General features: G+C 44.9%; 1 protein-coding gene across 5 annotated transcripts in view; it reads right to left on the minus strand.

The window, feature by feature from the left end:
* LOC117408649 (bone morphogenetic protein receptor type-1B) overlaps positions 1-15,519 on the minus strand; it is a 342,845-nt gene extending 327,326 nt beyond the window's left edge. For 4 of the 5 annotated variants that reach the window (XM_058996777.1, XM_058996771.1, XM_034013832.3 and 1 more), the window contains exon 1: positions 15,117-15,518. The gene's annotated coding sequence lies outside the window, so the exon portion shown is untranslated. Of the gene's footprint in view, positions 1-15,116 lie in introns of all 5 variants that reach the window. The other variant, XM_034013833.3, reaches the window with a different exon arrangement.
* Positions 15,520-17,422: the final 1,903 nt, after the last annotated feature.

Consider the following 17,422-nt stretch of genomic DNA (forward strand, 5'->3'; position numbering starts at 1 on the left):
GACCGCAGCGCGGAGGGTGGCGCCCTAGAGGAGGTGGCAGACCGCGCCGTCGTGGCTCTGGCCAGGCCCCTCGTGAGCAAGCGTAGCCTAAGCAGCCCTGAGAAACCCAGGCAGCTGTTAACCCACCCCTACACTGTTCCACAGTTCCTGTTCTGGCAACAATACACCAACGACATCTGGGTGCACAAAACTATATTCACCGGGTACACCCTTCAGTTCCGGTTAAAACCTCCCCCCTTCAGGGGAGTGGTGGTAACTGCAGTGAAGGACTTGGCTCAGTCCTCAGCTCTGAATGTGGAAATACAGGCATTGCTCAGGAAGCGTGCCATTCAACTAGTAGACCTTGCTCTGACCGACCAGGGGTTCTACTCCAAGTACTTCCTAGTGCCCAAAAAGGACGGCGGGCTCCGTCCTATTTTAGATCTGCGAGTACTGAACAAATACCTACAGGTGTTGTCGTTCAAGATGCTTACGCACAGGCACATTGTCCAGTCTGTCCGGCAGGGCGACTGGTTTACCACCGTGAACCTCACAGATGCGTACTTTAACGTTCCCATCTGTCTGGGTCACAGGAAGTATCTACGATTCGCATTTCAGAGCCGGGTCTACGAGTTTTGTGTCCTGCCATTCGGCCTGTCTCTAGCTCCTCGAACCTTTTCGAAGTGTATGGATGCCATTTTAGCTCCCTTGTGGGCTCAAGGCATCCGACTGCTGAACTATCTGGACGACTGGCTCATCTGCGCGCAGTCAAAAGAGCAGTTGGCACAGCACACAGTAATGGTTACAGACCATCTCCAGCGGCTAGGTCTGAAGGTGAATTCAGAGAAGAGCCACCTCGTGCCGAGCCAACAGACCGAATTCTTGGGTCTGCATCTAGACTCAGTGTCTATGGAAGTGACCCTGTCGACACAAAGAGTTGCCTCGTTGGAATGATGTCTCTCTTTATTCAGGTTGAGAGAAACAGTCAGCATGGAGCTGTGTCAGCGCATGCTGGGGTTGATGGCTGCCGCCTCACAAGCCCTTCCCTTGGGCTTACTACACCAGAGACCACTACAGGCCTGGTTCAATGCCTTCGCGTTGCATCCGCGGAGAGACAAGCACCACAGGTTGAGGTATCCCGAACCTGCTGGGAAGCACTACGCTGGTGGAAAGTTCCTTCGAACATCCGCCAGGGCGTACACTTGGGTCCCATCTTCCGAAGGGAAGTCATCACAACTGACGCTTCCAACCAGGGTTGGGGAGCAGTCTGGAACGGGACAGGGGCACGTGGAGTGTGGTCAGGACCCTGGAGGTCAGCCCACATCAATGCTCTGGAACTCAGAGCGGTGGACCTCACCCTTTGGCACTTCTTGTCAGAGCTTCTAGGCAAGCACGTGTTAGACAACACCACGGTAGTGGCGTATATCAACCGCCAGGGCGGCCTACGGTCCCCTCGCCTTCACCAGATGGTAACTGTTGGAAAACATGGATCGAGAATTGATTAGCAGTTTGCTACGCATGTGGACTGGCAGAGCTATACTGGTGTTCTTTTCTGAAAAGAAACTAATATTGCAGATAGCAGACTGTTTGGTTCAAATTGCATGTACTGCTAACAATTGATAAGAGACCTTGTGTCTACAAGCTTCTTGTCCAACATTGACTGCAAGCTAACAAGATATTGGTGCTGTGGACCAGGAGGGGCTAGGCTCTAAGACTTTTAGGAATACAAAGCATAAAGGGGCTAAAAGGCTCCCAGGGACTGCTGTTGGACCAAGAGGTTCACAGGGAGAGTAAGAGATAATACCACTAGGACTTGAAGGGTCTAAGGCAAAACGGAGAGAAGATGACAAAGACCAGATGTATGGACCTTTTTGGGGCACCAGGGGTTTGAGGAATGCACTGAGTTCAGAGGTCGTCACACTGGACTACACACACACACACACACTCACACTCACACTAAATGAAATATATGTTAACAGGATAATGAGTTGTACCTTTTCTATTGGTTAAGTGTCAGAGAAAGAGGAGGAGAGAGACACCTATGCAGAAGGGTATTTAATGTCATGCAACAATTGTAAGAACGAGTATTCTGTGTCCTGTACCTGGGACCAGACTCCCTGCATATTTCAATAAACCTAACAACTGACTGAAGAAAAGGACTCTGTGCAGTTTCTTGAATCTACTTACTCACCATCCTCTTTTTAAAGTTACATCAGTAACACGGCTGTTGCTTTGGGCACAACCGCGTTTAGCCTCTCTGCGTGCGGTTCACTTACCGGGCAGAGTCAATTACGCAGCGGATCTCCTGTCCAGAGGAGGTCCTCTTGCAGGCGAATGGCGTCTTTACCCTCGGGTGGTAGAGCGCATTTGGGAATGGTTCGGCACAGTGCAAGTCGATCTCTTCGCTTCGCGAGAGACCACGCACTGTCCCCTATGGTTCTCGGTGAAGGACCTCGACAGCCCCCTAGGAGTCGATGCACTGGCTCATGAATGGCCGCCAGGGCTCCTGTATGCAGTTCCACCGATTCCGATGCTCCCCGCCTTCTTGGAGAAGGTCAGGGTAGAGCAAGCGACAGTGATTCTGATCGCTCCTCGGTGGCCTCGGAGAATATGGTTCCCGAGTCTGGTGCAGTTGTTGCACGGTCGCCCGAGGGAGCTCCCTCTGCAAGCGGACCTGTTGTCCCAAGCCCAAGGAGGGCTATGGCACCCAAACCCCAAACTCATGCAGTTATGGGCTTGGCCCCTGAGCGGGTGCGCCTGTCAGCCTTAGGGCTTTCGACGGCGGTTATATCGACCATTCAGAGTGCGAGAACGCCCTCTACTAGGTCGCAGTATGCGTATAAGTGGCAATTGTTTCAAAGTTGGTGTCTGGCTGAGGGCCATGACCAGGTCTCCTGCCCTATGGCAGTGATATTACAGTTTCTGCAGAAGCTGCTAGATGAGGGGAAATTTCCCTCTACACTTAAAGTGTATTTAGCCGCCATATCGGCTTGCCATGTACGCATTAACGGGTTATCACCAGGTTGCCATTTTCTGGCATCTCAGTTCCTGAAAGGCGCAAGACGCTTGCGGCCTCCAAGGACGACCAGTTTACCGTCATGGAGCCTTGATGTGGTTTTAGAAGCCCTTACCAAGGCACCGTTCGAGCCTCTCCACAGTGTTGATATGAAGCTTGTGTCTATAAAAACTGCATTTTTGCTATCAGTGGTATCAGCAAAACGCGTGGGCGAGTTGCATGCACTTTCGGTGCATTTGTCATGTACTCGTTTTGCAGGAGACGGTTCTAAGGTCTCCATGCATCCAAATCCGGCCTTTTTACCCAAGGTCATATCCCCGTTTCATATGAACCAACCAGTCGAGTTGATGGCGTTCCATCCTCCTCCTTTTTCTTCCCCAGAGGAAGAGCGGTTACACATGCTCTGCCCTGTGCGGGCATTGAGGTGTTATATTGACCGCACAAGGACTGTGAGGCAAACAGAACAGCTGTTCATATGCCATGGTTCTAAGACTTTGGGTCAGCCGTTGTCTAAGCAACGCCTTTCCCATTGGATAGTGGATGCTATTAAGTTAGCATATGATTCTATGGGCCTTCCGCCACCAGGGCAGTTGAAGGCACATTCCACTAGGGGTATGGCAACATCCTGGGCCCTCTTTAGAGGAGTGCCGGTGTCTGACATTAGCGCTGCGGCCAGTTGGGTTACACCGCATACTTTTACGAGGTTCTACCGGTTGAATGTACTGGAATCCTCTGCTCCGTCATTTGGAGCATCTGTGTTACACTCTATGATGCCTCAGGTTGCGGACATATAGAGTGGTTGACAATATGGTCTGACTATTCCACCTTAGGACAGGTGTCATTGCGAGCATAGACGCTGAGGCGCAGCTCCGCATATGCATGATGCATTGCCTGCGCGGTTGCGTTATGACGTAAGTCTGTCCTACTGCCGAGAATCCGACCTCGCGACAGATTGGGTACACTGTTCCCATACTTGATGGTTATTTTCGACTTGAAAGGGAACGATAGGTTGCGGATGCAACCCCGGTTCCCTGAAAGAGAAAATAACCATCAAGCCGCGAGGTCACTCTGGAGGCCTTCACGGCCTGAAGGGCAAAAGAGGAAGTAACTCTCCTCGCGTTGCGTATAGTAAGCTTCCAGGGGGGCGGGCTTACACGGCAGCTTTGACATAAAGCTCAGCCGATCCCTACTGCCTGATGGCAATGTCCCATACTTGATGGTTATTTTCTCTTTCAGGGAACCAGGGTTGCATCCGCAACCTATCGTTTTCTCTATGTTTACTAGCAGCCCCCCATCCCATTTCTCAGAGCGCCCATTTCTCAAGGAAGAAATAAACAGTGGTTATTGTTACCACTATTTTGGCCCCAAAACTGCCTTTGGTGTGTTTCTTTTGTCTGCTGCCGCCACAATACGTAGAAATGTTTGTTTGCCCGTTTGGCAGGGCACCTAAAAATGTAATCCTGTAAGCTGATAGAGAATAGATACAGTGTGTGTGTGCGTATACAGGGTCGTCCAAAGTTTACAAACCCAAAATTATGGAAGTGTAACACCCTAAAATTAATGTTGAATACATGTATATAGTACTTTCCTATAAACACTCCTATTATTTATGGTAAATATATGTAGATGGTACATTTCTAAAATTGCCCTATTCTTCTGTTTTCTAATATAAAAAAAAAAAAGATCCAAAACAAAAAACTGTCAGTTCAGCTTGTTACAGTTATGTACTGCTTTGTTTGTGTTGTGCTCTTGTATCCCTGAATAAATATATTTTCAAAGAAACAAGAAATCACCATTTAATGTGTGTAACAGAAGCATACATTGGGATACTTCTGACAAACAACTGTGGTTACTGGCCAATTGCAATATATGCTGAGACCTTGAGGGTGGAAGACTCACTCAAATAAAGATATGAATGCACAATTAAATAATAATAATAATAAAAAAAAGCTTCTGCTCGGAACTCTGATACAGGGGAATGGTGAAGAGCTGCAAGTCTCATGCTGTCACTGGAAGAGTTGGATCAAGCCTTTGACAATTAAATATTAGCGGATGTAAATATCTCTGTGATGTATTTGTAAGGGTTTTTTAATAGACCCTTTTATTAGAAATAGTGTACAGACCCTGATTAGCAGTAGTACTATAATAATAATAATAATAATAATAATAATAATAATAATAATAATAATAATAATAATAATAATAATAAAACTACGTGCCAAGTAAGTACATAAAGGGGAATTATCTGATTACAACATTTTAATTTCAAACAACAAAAGTGAACTCGCTCTGGATAAAAGCATCATGCTAGAAAGAAAACAGTGGGTTCAGTACGGATATGACAGGGCAGAGAAGCAAGGACAACAATATAGTCATGTCCTTGTATCAGTCCCCAATCCCGGATGTCCTGTGGAGGAGTAAACAGAAAAAAAATCGATATGCAGCTGTCACAAAGACGGCCGGAGTGGGTGGCGTCAGACCAGAAACAGGAACACAAACAGACAGAGACTTGGAGTTTGGTGGAGCTGAGCGAATGGTTTCGCTCAGCATTTAATAAAACAGCACAGAAAATAAAAGGTTTGAAACACAAAAACACTGGACACGGCACTTGCGCCAAAATAAAGAGACAAACAAAAACGGAATACACAGTGCACAGACAGAGACGAACAAACACGGTGAGTAAAGCAATATTTACGTTCTTTCTTTCTTTCACTTTTTAGTTTCTCCTCTCTCTCCCGTTCTCCACTCACCGAACACCAACCACGAGTGACTAAAAATGTGCCTATTTATACTGTTGTGCTGGGATTCAATTACTAATTAATTATTCACTTGAATCCCAGCACGTGAATTAATTCTGTGCAACCCCGTGCTCACATATTACATTTAACCAGCACGTGAAGTGATTTGTGCTCTCCTCGTGCCTAAATACAAATCTACACTTTAAATATACGTGAAACACAGACCCGTTTATATCCCGTGTACCAATCTATACACCAACATTAACACACACACGCACGCAACATACAACACAGATCACACAAATGCACACAGGGGCGGGGCACTTTGCCACATATACCCCCCCTTGTGCGCAGCACACATGGCCTCAACGGCCACCTCCCCCCTTAAAAACCCAGCAGTCCAGAACAAAGTCTCGGGCTGGGAAGGGAGGCTTCAGTGGGCCCTTGGCTGGCAATGCTGTCAGCACCCCTGCCAGTAGTGGCACGGCTGACAGCCTGTTGGTCCCATCCTGCAGCGAAAAAGCTGCGGGGGCAGGTGGTCCCCCGACCTCCCCCTTCTTCGTAGCCGGCAGCTCCCTCCTGTGGGGCTCCGGCCACAAGAACTCCTGCAGCGAAACTGCTGCTGGGGAAAGTGGTCTCCAGACCTCGTCCCCCTTCTTCGTGGCCGGCAGCTCCCCTTTCTGGGGCTCCGGCCACCGTACTCCCTGCGGAGGTACGGGCAGCAGAGGCAGCTCCTGCTCCTCTGCTCCGGGCGGTGGCGGAGGCAGAGGCAGCTCCAGCTCCTCTGCTCCTGGCGGTGGTGGAGGCAGAGGCAGCTCCAGCTCCTCTGCTCCTGGAGGTGGTGGAGGCAGAGGCAGCTCCAGCTCCTCTGCTCCTGGCGGTGGTGGAGGCAGAGGCAGCTCCAGCTCCTCTGCTCCTGGAGGTGGTGGAGGCAGAGGCAGCTCCTGCTCCTCTGCTCCTGGAGGTGGTGGAGGCAGAGGCAGCTCCTGCTCCTCTGCTCCTGGAGGTGGTGGAGGCAGAGGCAGCTCCTGCTCCTCTGCTCCTGGAAGTGGTGGAGGCAGAGGCAGCTCCTGCTCCTCTGCTCCTGGCGGTGGTGGAGGCAGAGGCAGCTCCTGCTCCTCTGCTCCTAGTGGAGGAAGCGGTGGAGGTGGCGGAGGCAGAGGCAGCTCCTGCTCCTCTGCTCCTGGTGGTGGTGGAGGCAGAGGCAGCTCCTGCTCCTCTGCTCCTGGAGGTGGTGGAGGCAGAGGCAGCTCCTGCTCCTCTGCTCCTGGAAGTGGTGGAGGCAGAGGCAGCTCCTGCTCCTCTGCTCCTGGCGGTGCTGGCTCCCTCCGCTGTGGCGGCTGGGCTGGTGCGCGCCGTGCTGCCTTCAGCAGCATGAATAGAGGCTGCTGGGGGACACCAGCCTCCTGCCCCTCTCCCCCCCAAAAATTTCCAGGGGGTTGGGCCTGTAACTCCTCCCCTTCCGGCTCTTGGGGCTGAACCAGCAGGCATTTTCCCTCTGCTGGTGGCTTGGGTCCCAGAGCTGTGGAAGCCCCGACTTGCCTCCCTTTGGGCTGTGGACGCACCGACTCCTCCCTTTTGGGCTGTGGACGCACCGACTCCTCCCTTTTGGGCTGTGGACGCACCGACTCCTCCCTTTTGGGCTGTGGACGCACCGTCTCCTCCCTTTTGGGCTGTGGACGCACCGACTCCCCCCTCTTGGGCTGTGGACGTTCGGGCTCCCCCCACTCAGGCGTAGGACGTTCGGGCTCCTCCCACTCAGGCGTAGGACGTTCGGGCTCCTCCCACTCAGGCGTAGGACGTTCGGGCTCCTCCCACTCAGGCGTAGGATGTTCGGGCTCCTCCCACTCAGGCGTAGGACGTTCAGGCTCCTTCCGCTTGGGCACTGGCGAGCTGGCATAGGGGCATCCTGACCAGTCATGTCCCCCTTCCTCACATCGCCCGCACCAGCTCGGTGGCACCTCGGAGCAGTCCCTCCAGCGGTGATCCACCTCTCCGCACCAGGTGCACCAGGGGAACAGGTTCTCTGGCTCCTCTGGCCGCTGTTGCAGTTGTGGTTGGGGCGGTGGGAGCAGCAGTCTACCCCCCCCTGCTGGTCGTGGAGACTGAGGCGACCCCTGCTCCTCCCTCTCCTGATGGACAGGGCAGTGGGCCACGAAGTGCTCACCTCTGCAGATGGGGCATCGTTGGGGTAGCTGTCCGAGGGGGTACCAGGGGCAGTTGGTGCTGGAATGCCCAGGCTCAGCACAGCAGTAACACCCGGGCTGCTGTTCCTCCAGCTGGTGTTGTGGTTGCTGTTGCTGCTGCAGCTTTCCTTTCCCCCTTCTCTTCTTACTCCTCCTCCCCACCTTCCTCTCCTGGGCCGGTTCCTCCTCCTCCTCACCTTGGAAGGGGCAGATCGCCACCGTGTGTCCGTAGACTCCACAGGCCATGCACCAGCCTTGGTCCTCGAGGCCCCCGAGGAGGTCCTCCAGGTCCCGGCAGCCGTCTCTCCAGCCTTCCATTTTCACTTTTTTTTTTTTGAAACCAGTCCTGTGTTTTTTTTTTTTTTTTGTTTTTGTTTTTTTTTTAACACAAAACCCCCTCTCCTGGTCTGACGCTTGGAGGCGCTGTTATCCCACGATGACACCACGTGTCACAAAGACGGCCGGAGTGGGTGGCGTCAGACCAGAAACAGGAACACAAACAGACAGAGACTTGGAGTTTGGTGGAGCTGAGCGAATGGTTTCGCTCAGCATTTAATAAAACAGCACAGAAAATAAAAGGTTTGAAACACAAAAACACTGGACACGGCACTTGCGCCAAAATAAAGAGACAAACAAAAACGGAATACACAGTGCACAGACAGAGACGAACAAACATGGTGAGTAAAGCAATATTTACGTTCTTTCTTTCTTTCACTTTTTAGTTTCTCCTCTCTCTCCCGTTCTCCACTCACCGAACACCAACCACGAGTGACTAAAAATGTGCCTATTTATACTGTTGTGCTGGGATTCAATTACTAATTAATTATTCACTTGAATCCCAGCACGTGAATTAATTCTGTGCAACCCCGTGCTCACATATTACATTTAACCAGCACGTGAAGTGATTTGTGCTCTCCTCGTGCCTAAATACAAATCTACACTTTAAATATACGTGAAACACAGACCCGTTTATATCCCGTGTACCAATCTATACACCAACATTAACACACACACGCACGCAACATACAACACAGATCACACAAATGCACACAGGGGCGGGGCACTTTGCCACAGCAGCCCAACTACATAAAAAATGCTCGTGGAAACACGCTTTTATTGCACGGATGTTTTACTTATCGTATTTACCAGTCTAGTTTTGATGGAGCTGTATGGGAATAGTGAAAAAAAAAACTATAGTCTTCTGCAATCAGAAAATCTGTGGTGAACCGTGTGTCCGAGTTCCTGGTAAGTGATGCTTTTGTGAACTTCACAGAGTCTTCTGGGAATTGTAGTTCGGCGCGGTGATGTCGTAGCGCTGTTATGGGCAGTCGCTGTAATGGTCGGTGCTGTAATGTCCTTTGCGGTGATATCGGCGCGGTTTTGGACTCGCTGTTATGTCATGTAACCACAGCGGGGTGCCGAGCACCAAGGGCGTTTAAACTTTGGAGCGCCGAGGCACCGAGGGCACTGAAGCACAGGTCTCCTGCCCTATGGCAGTGATATTACAGTTTCTGCAGAAGCTGCTAGATGAGGGGAAATTTCCCTCTACACTTAAAGTGTATTTAGCCGCCATATCGGCTTGCCATGTACGCATTGACGGGTTATCACCAGGTTGCCATTTTCTGGCATCTCAGTTCCTGAAAGGCGCAAGACGCTTGCAAAACAGTCACTCAGAACTGAAACCTCCCTTCATCTCCCCTTGTCATGCCGAATTTTGCATTATTTTGAGATATGCAAATGAAGCAGCCCTTCATTTAATTTTGTCTGTACTTACACTATTATTTATTCCTCGCCGTGGTTTAACTATGAACTTCAGTATAAACAAAATGTACTTTTTAAACATCAAAACAGTATAAATTATGTATTTTTTGAAAAAGCAGAACTGTACAAAAAACAAACTTTTTTTTTAGAAAAGAACAAGGCGCAAACAAAAAAAAAAAATTTACATTCAAATAGAATTCACCTAAAGCAGGTGCTACACTCAGCTCTAACACCAGGGTTATTACTGGGCTCCAAACTATCCCCAGGTCTAAACAAAAGGAAAGCAGTCCCAGACTGACCCAAACTGCCAGTATATGGCTGCGTTCACGATACGCAGACTTTGCTAAGTCTGCGCAGATTCTGCAGAGATTTTGAAGAAATCCTGTCCAAATTCATCGTCTGCGTGAACTCAGCCGGAAAAGACATCAGCAGGTCACGCATCCACGGGCTTAAAAGTCTGCACAGCCACGCAGTTTCTCAAGAGGTGCTGCACTGGAGCAGCTGCGAATCAAAACAATAGATGAGCGTTGGCTGACAAAGAAGTGTGTAGGCAACCAGATACAATCCTCACTGCATGTGTTACTGCCACCTAGTCAGGGGGGCGTGAATCGCCGTCGAGTCATGTCAATAATTATCTTATAAATGATTTGACTCTTTTTCCACACAGTTATTATACTTTTCAAATATTTATTCTAAAGGTTTAAACATGTAAAAAAAAAAAAAAAAAGCTAAACGGTTGAAATGAACCTAAAACCGCTCTGTTATTTTCAGCAGGTGTAATTGGGTATTGATGAAAGGCTATCAGGGACAGGGAATAACCTACATTGAATTAAGGAGAATAAATCAGCTTTAATAACAGGTAGTTGAAGTGAGATATATGACCATATGTGCAAGTATTTGAACTATTTTTGTCCCAGATCAAAATACAGTACTTTCTAACAACCCCTTTGTGAGAGGGCGGGGGGAATCCTGCCAGTTATATTATTATTATTATTATTATTATTATTATTATTATTATTTATTTCTTAGCAGACGCCCTTATCCAGGGTGACTTACAATCGTAAGCAAATACATTAAGTGTTACAATACTAGTAATACAATAAGAGCAAGAAATACAATAACTTTTGTTCAAGCAAAGTACAAGTGTGACAAAACATCACAAAACATACGTTTATATTATCTCTTTATAGCAGGGACTGTTTCTACTATACATTTTCTGATCATGCTGTAAATTGTGAAGCTGGTGGAGCACAAAGGGAACTTCGATTGCATCCACCACTTCTGCGATTAGAATTTCTCTCAACACCACCTCCATTTTGGTTCTGCTCAGAACTGTTGTTCATCTACCAAAGCTGTCCACGCTCCATCTGCACAGACCGTGGCGTTACACGCAGACTCGTGTCTGCAATCTAGTCAGCAAAAAAGTGTCGTGAACGCACCCTATATCTGTGCAGGCAGGCAAACCCCTCCTCTTGACTGAACCAACTACATAGGTGGTTATAGAAAAATAACATTTTTTAATCATAACTAAATACAAACGTATTAAGAAAATCAAACATAATCATAGAATACCTAAATAAACATTAACAAGCATGTGCATTAAAAACTACAGCTTTAACCCTGTAGTTAAGTGCGCGTCAGGTCCAATTTATTTTCACAATTTATTTTCACAAAAGGCCCTGCATATCAACAAAGCACTCACTAGGCATCTCCAGCCCCGCCCCACCCTTTCGTTCGCTATCGCTTTCACATATGCTAAGAAATAAATAATAATAATAATAATAATAATAATAATAATAATAATAATAGTCTTACATACCGATCAATCATCTCCTGATCACTCATTTTATCACCAAACTCCTCAATAATGTAATCCAAGTCATTATTTTATTACTGTAACATCTCAAAAAAGCTCTGCAAATGTCTGTGATAGTCTCTGTGTGCTGATACAGTACCATCCAGCTTGTTTTCTTATGACCGCCCATATGGGATGCCAATGGCATCCCATTCATGAGATACACCTTTTTTTTTTTTTTTAAATCGGCTTGTCTCGGCTCCTGCCACTCCCACTCGGCCATTGAATGGTTTTCTCAGCTTTTTACGGAGAAAAAACGACTAGAAACCCGTTTTTTGCGTTTTTTTGTTGATGTCGGACAGGGTCCGAAACTCGACCAGATAGGAATAATTGCAATGTCGGACCAGGTCTGACATAGGACCGCAAAGGGCTAAGATAAAGTCGATTTTTATAGCACATGAAAAATCAGGTAGTCATTATAACTGTGTGAAACTGATGAAGGCAAGACTGCCAAACAAGGCACATCAGAAGCATAACAATTACTACACACCATAAACACCTCTGTGATTTTAAAGCTAAAAAGCCAGCTGTATATGGAGCGGGGGAGTAGCACGCGGTAGTTGCTGGAGCGGAGCGCGGAGCGGACATTTCCAGCCCGCTCTTTGACAGCACTGAGAAGAACTGAGCACGGTTTTAAATATACCAGAGTACCCTTAACTAAATGGCACAACAATTTATTCCATAGAATCGGTGGAAGTTGGTCATTCAGGAAAGGGGCGCAGCTACGGTATCCAAACTCAATGACCTAGACGGTAAACGGTGTGGCATCTGAGGATTGGAGGAGTGGATGCGCTTGTTAACCTAGGGGTCATGAGCGAGGATATAAATAGGGGTCATAGCGGACATGATCTGTTCCTTTTGTGAATGGTTAGGAAAGAACCTAAAAGGAGTCCCTGCATGTAGTAACCGTGAGTGTTCTGTTAGTCTGTCTTGTAAACGTTGTTTGTTTGTCTAAAAGATTACTAACACAATCCGGAGCTGCAGCCGCAGGCCAGCATTAAACCCGGACACCAGCACTTCACTTTCCACTGAGAACTGTCTTTTCACCACAAGCACTTAAATCACACACCGTAGGAACTGTGTCTGTGTCTTTATGTTTTGTGTGGGTTAAAAACTGGACTTTTTGGTTGCGGGTCAAACCCGTGGGTTTTTAGAAAACCGAAGTGATACACGCCACTGTAATCACTTCCAGCATTATTATTTACAGGTGTTTTGCCTTAAGGCTCTGGATGTCTGTGTGATTTGTACCTGCACTACACTCACCTGTATCCACTCGCCACTTTGCAACATTACCTAAAAACACAACATCGAAAATCCAGCCAATCTATGCTGTAACTGAGAAAGAAATGCATAGCCGTCATAAAAGAACAAAATTAACCAAAAGCATGCTCTGTGTGCCTCTCTTCCTGTGTGTGTGGGCCCATCCGCCCACATGCAGTTTTTGTAAAATGTCCCAAACGGCGACCTCATGGGGGCCCCAATTCTGCTGGGGGCCCTACGCTATAGCGGAATTTGAGTATAGGTTAATCCGGCCCTGATGAGCATTAATGTTTATTGTATCTGATTTTTTTTTTAATACAATAAAAAAAATCTAAAATTTATAAGTGTATTTTTTAGGAAAATAAAATGTAAGCCTAATATTTTAGGGACCCCAACAGCAGCTGTTTATCCCCACTCAGGAACTTCACATAAGGACTAGTAAGTTTACAAAAGGTACTAGTCCTAAGGACACAATGTTGTTAGTTTCTAGGCAGGCTGTATGCATTATTTGGTTAACATATTACACATGAAACCCAATGCATAATCCAACTTGAAAACCCTACTGTAGTTACAACTGGTGTAATTAAGAATGAAAAAATATTCATACATGAGTTTGTGATTTGTGTAACATCATATCTTTGCGTTTCTTCAAGTGACAATACAACTTATTTTGCTGACATTTCAAAAGCAAAACTTTAACAATGCCTAAAGTTCCTTACTGGGGTAGAAATCCCCATTATCACTGAACTGCCATGAATTAAGGGTGTGATTCATCATACAGTTTGTCAGGAGGTTCAGCGGTTAGGCTTTTGAATTATTTAATCTATATCTACAAAGTATACCTAGCTAAAGAAACAACCATTGTTCACAGTAAATAAATAAATCATAAAAAAGGTCACACATTCTTTATACCCTACAAACACACTTATTTACTTAATACCATTTCAAGTTGAAGCCATACTGGACCAATTATAACCATTATCTTCCGTAAACAAACCAATTTGAAGGCTTGCTGACATATTTTTATAATCACCAAACTAAGCAAGTGGACAACTTATTATTTGACTCACTCTGAATCAGTCTGAATGGTTTTTAAAAGGATAAATTGCTGTATGGTTTAAAAATTTATGGTTGTTCTGTGTAACAAAAGCAAACGTTGAAGATGTATTAGAGACCAAGCCATTGTGGTACACTACTAGCAAAGTAAAGGTGATTTGATTATGGCAACCAGGTTTCAAGGAGCAGATAGCTTGCTTCCCTACAGCTATGACTTATATACTTTGGGGAATGCTAACAAGCCAAATAATCCACCAGGTCTACAGTCTGATAAACGGCAGTACAGATACCAAGGAATTATATTTGAGTGTAAAATTGAACATGGCTGTGTGACACTGCATCTTTAATGTCACTGGTAGTGTTTTGTACCTAGATGTGGTTTTACAATGTATTTGTTGTTATTTAATACAATAAAAAAAAATAATAATAATAAATAAGAAAATGTGTATTATGATTTTATTGTAAAACCTACTATTTGGGATAACCCTCTAATGTGACTTTGGCAATACATAAGAGTAACATAGTTACAACGCATTACTTCAATACACAGAATTGCACCTTTGATTGTTAGCAACTGTTCAGAAACGTGGACGACAAGGTGCACACCTAAAACGTTACAAAGAAAAATAACTCTTAACAAATGCCCTGCAAGTTTTTACTTTTGAAATACACACTTGAGCCTTTCAACTTTCTGCTTCAAAATCCGTATGTGTGTAGTTTGTTAGAGCTCGGTGGATGCATTTTTAGGAATAGTGTGATTACTATTGTTGTTATTGTTGTTATTAAATTGTTTTAAGGGATCTCAAAATTCCTTACGCAAAAAACAACATATATCTAATTCAATTTAAACAGGACACTAAGGGAAAGGTCCTTAACAACATTTGTATTTCGCTTAGTTAAATGCGGTTTGTTTTTGCAGTCCAACACAGGTATGTTCTTTTAGTGCCTTTATTGCCAGTTTTAAAATGTGTTTAAGAGGGAAATACATCCCGATGCATATTGCTTACCATAATGAATGATCAAGTACTGTGCATTTCTACAGTATGTACCGGTACTACATCGGTACATTATTATCTTCATATTTAATAGCACGGTATCTTACAAATAAACATGTTTACAGTCTAGAGATAGAAAAAAGCCCTGGTTAGCACTGCAGCACTTCTCGACTCTCTGAAGCATAGCTCCCCTGAATCAAATTCCTACCAACAAGCTCACACTCTTCCCCAAAACATTTAGGCTTCTAAGATACTTTTGTGGCTACCTACCTTCCCCAAAGAGGGTTATGGTCCTTGTAAATTTACGGGTTTTCTTTTTGCGATAGTTGTTTGTGCCTCTGGATGCTGCTTTCTACAACCCTGTTAAAAGCTTGAAGTAGTTCCACGTCTGACTTTTGCCTCTCGCTTTCTCTCTTCGTCTCTGACTTGCTTCTCTCACTCTGCAGCTCCCACTAGTGACTTCACTGGTGCAATGATTTTACATTTTAGATTATGTGGCCATTAGATACGATCATACGATCATTTTATTGTAAATCCCGTGGGTAAATAGTTGCTTCAGAATGTAGTAGCGTCTGTATCAAAGTTTTACATTTAAGTAACGCTAAACGATGCAGGAGCGCTCCCAGAAATGTTTCGGTCCGCAAAACTCTGCATCAACATGCAGTAAATTGTTTCAGCCTATAGTATCACAGAGCTGCATTTTTGTTCTTTCCTGAGTTTCACAGCACCTCCACACACATTAGAAAACTGCAATCAAATTGCATCACCGTTTCCCTTTCTGAAAATGAGCGCACTGACATCAAGACAGAACAGCAACTAGTGACTGCCAAATAAACCACAACAACAATCAAATGTATTTAGAAACCTATTTGAAATAGAGTTAAACTAGTGGAAAAACTAGCTCACAAATCTGTTATAATGGTTCAATTTGTAATAAGTACTCTCACAATCACTACAATTAATGTAATACTTACCCCCTAAGTATGGCGTATAAACATTTATCTTACACGGTGTGCCAAAACAGAAAGAAGATAATAATAATAATAATAATAATAATAATAATAATAATAATAATAATAATAATAATAAATAGTCAATTATGTGTTCATGATTAGGTAACGTATTATTCATTTTAATATAAGATACAAATGAAACTTGTATAAATGTGCACTTAACGCGGTCAATACTGGAACAGCAGCAGAATTCAGAAAATGCAGTTAACGTGTAATGCTAATAGTACCGCCAACGTATTGTAACGGCGGGGCAGTTGAGCCTGACGAATATGGGGCTCTGGACTTTATGTTGAACCGTGGGGAAGCGTGAGAGTACTCATGTAAATTATAAATGTTACCTTCCCAGCTGACAATTTTACGTTTTAGCAACGTTATGAAGAAGTTGCGTTTTGATTATGGCAACGTTGGAATTCAACATTGCAGCAGCGTTATTTTAGTATGGCTTGAATAATTTAGAATAACCTTGTAAGAACCTTGTGAAAACGTTGTACCAACGTTGTGTCTAAGTTGCATTATGGTTATGGCAACGTTGGAATTCAACATTGCAGCAGCGTTATTTTGTATTGTTTGAGTAATGTAGCCACTACGTTGTAAATGTTGCCACTAAGTTGTAGAATTAAGTTGTGGACACCTTATCAGAATATGAAAATAATTACAACAAATTCAAATTAATGTAGTGTAGCATTAATGTTAGCTGCTATACATTTATTTTCTTTTAACAATAACAAATTAAAAAAGGAAACCAAAATGTTAAGATAAATGAAGTGCAGTTATGTTCCCAAACAACAATTATGTTCCCAAACAACAATCAATACCACAGTAAAGAATGACATTTAATAACAATGCAAGGCAACCGCAATCTCTGTGGCAGGGAGCTGCAGGTGCTCAGGACAGGAACTTTTCACTGGAGCTACTCAGAGTCAGAGGTGGACACAGGGTGGGTGGACACAGGGTGGTTGTGCTGGTTAGGTTGGTTGTCGCTCCTCACAGTCCTGACTCCACATTCCTGAAAAGAATGTCTTACATTAGAAACTATTCATTAATTCGGCAAGTGACTTTTAATGATAGGTAGCCTTCAAGTAGCCATTATAAAATGTGTAAGCAAGAAGGCCTCCATGAACTTTAACTGACGAGTAAAAAAAAAAAAAAATGAAGTGAAGTGAATGCTTTTTGTGTTGAAGCGGTAGGCCTACAGCCGTGGACGTAAGAAAGAAATGGATAATCTTTAGAGTAGACAATATTAAAAAACAAAACAAAACGGAGAATGGAAAAAATGCTGTTAGTTTTACTGAGGGCAGATTGGACATGAGCCAAATGAAAGGGAAGCGTAATGACCACTTTTTGTGGTCTTTTTGTATCTATCTAAGATAGCAATTATGACACCATATTCATATACACTAAGGTTGCATTGTTATTATTACTACTAGTATTGTTGTTGCTGTTGTTATTCTTATTATTAATTGATTGTATTTATGCAGCAGAACGCCTCAAGGCGAAGTTAACAAGGTTAAGAAACAGTAAAATTAATTATTAGACTACAAAAAGTCAAAATCATTAACAATC

Source organism: Acipenser ruthenus, chromosome 2 (assembly GCF_902713425.1).
Source record: "Acipenser ruthenus chromosome 2, fAciRut3.2 maternal haplotype, whole genome shotgun sequence".
In the NCBI taxonomy this organism is placed as follows: Eukaryota; Metazoa; Chordata; class Actinopteri; order Acipenseriformes; family Acipenseridae; genus Acipenser; species Acipenser ruthenus.